Raw genomic sequence first — 2,231 nt, 5'->3', positions numbered from 1 at the left:
CTGAATTATCATTTATTCTACCCAAAAAGCACACGGACAGGTAAAGATCCAGAAAATTTTAGATAAATGGTTTTGGATTACCAGAAATAACTATTACTTTTCCAGGTTTCCTTGAGCTTGGCAATTAGATTCTTTCTAGTTGCCACTTGACAAGTAATAGTCAAAAATTTACTTTCCAAGGCAAATCAGTGAGAGAGCCCGCTATGAGACTGTGGCTACAGTGTGCTTTAGGCCTTGAAGCACCTTAAGTCCCACAAGTCTAGCATGATGAGCAGTCAAGGCAGAGTATGACCTATCAGCCTCTACAGTCTGTCCTAATGGAAGAGTTTTTCAAGTTGTATTTGCAGTGAAGGCTGTGGAAAATGATAGTATAGCTATTGGAATCAGATGTAAAGATGGCATTGTTTTGGGGGTAGAAAAGTTAGTCCTTTCTAAACTTTACAAAGACAGTTCCAACAAACAACTTTTTAATGTTGATTGGCATTTGGAATGGCACTAGCAGGTTTGTTGGCAGATGCTCGTTCTTTAGCAATCATTGCAAAAGAAGCTTCCAACTTTAGATCTGATTTTGGCTATAACTTTCCATTAAAATGTCTTTCAACAAGAGTGGCCATGTATATACATGTATATATACTCTACAGTGCTTTTAGACCTTTTGGCTGTGGTTTCATGTTAAAGTCTTACAGTGTGAGTGATGATGCACAGCCCTACATCAGGAGTGTCATATGGTTATTGGGGCTGTGCCATTGGCAAAGCCAGGTAAGCTGCAAAAGATGAATAGAAAAGCTTCAGATGAAAAAAATGACCCACTGTGATGTTGTTAAATAAGTTGCAAAAATAATTTACATAGTACATAATGAAGTTAAAGATAAAGCTTTTGAACTAGAGCTCAGCTGGGTTGGTGAAATAACTAAAGGAAGGCATGAAATTGTTCCAAATGATAAAAAGGAAGAGACAGAGAGATATGCTACATAATCTTTGAAGAAGAAGATTAATCAAATGATGGTAATATGTTATATGTACTTTAGCATCTTTAAAATTTCTAATACAGTCCTGTATAATTCTTTAGCCCTGTTATTATATATCCATTTGTCAATTTTATTAAATTTTTATCTTATAAAAATATTTACTTCCTGAGGATTTCATTATTTGTAGAGGGGTATCATGCAAGTTAGGTTTAATTTGGGCTTGTCTTGATATATTATTTCTATTTCTGAATGCCTGTTGTTAAGTAATGACTAAGATATGGTAAGTTATTAGCACAAATTTTCTTCTTGCTGAGTGAAATCAAGTGAGTTACTAAGATAATAAGAGAAATAGTAGCCTATATAACAGCAGCTCCTGGAGGAAGAAACTCTAGAAACCAGAGGAAAAAGGCAGTTTGCCCACAACCATTAACCAAATTAGTTGTCAAAGGAAGCAAGGAATAATAATTGTATTTGGAGTGTGTATGTTAACTAAGGGAAGAGGAGACTCATAAACTTCCACAGACTGTTCCAATTTCATCTTCTTGCAAGATGTAATTAACTAGCTTCATATTCCCTTACAACATAAAACAAGCTTGTTCGCATTCTCAAAAGAAGATAGAGGGGAATGTCTTCAACTGGCTAAGGAGTATCTACAAAAAGCCTGTAGCTAACATCATACACAGTGGTGAGAAACTCAAAGCTTTCCCATTAATATCAGGACAAAGGCAAGGAAATCTCTCTCCACTGCTTTCCCACATCATGTTGAAGGTCCTAGCTAATGTAATAAGAAAAGACAAGGAAATGTTATATAGATTGGGAAGGAAGAAATAAAACTACCTTTGTTTACAGATGACACAATCATCTTATACAGAATATCTGAAAGAATTGACAAAAAAACCCTCCTGGAATTAATAAGTGATTATAGCAAAGAAGCAATATACAAAGTTAGTATGCAAAAGTAAATCACTTTCCTATATGTTGGCAATGAACAAATCTAATTTGAAATTATAAACACACTTCCAAAATTTAGTACATCCAAAAAATTAAATGGTTAGGTATAAACCTACCAAATACCAAATATAGGCAAGTTCTACCAAACTTGGATGAATGAAATTAAAAAACTAAATAAATTAGATATTTTATGTTTATGTATAGGAAGACTAATATTGTTAGATGTCAGTTCTTCCCAGCTTGATCTATAGATTCAATATAATCTTTTTTAATTTTTATTTTATTTTATTTTATTTTATTTTATTTAAAAGA

General features: G+C 33.3%; 1 pseudogene; it reads left to right on the top strand.

Moving 5' to 3' along the window:
* The first annotated feature begins 203 nt into the window (after positions 1 to 203).
* Positions 204 to 1,028, top strand: LOC121486376 (annotated as a pseudogene).
* The last annotated feature ends 1,203 nt before the right edge of the window (positions 1,029 to 2,231 follow it).

The sequence above is a fragment of the Vulpes lagopus genome, chromosome 3, assembly GCF_018345385.1.
Source record: "Vulpes lagopus strain Blue_001 chromosome 3, ASM1834538v1, whole genome shotgun sequence".
Taxonomy (NCBI): Eukaryota; Metazoa; Chordata; class Mammalia; order Carnivora; family Canidae; genus Vulpes; species Vulpes lagopus.
Note: the sequence above shows the minus strand (reverse complement) of the source record. Positions and strands in the feature narration are given on the sequence as shown.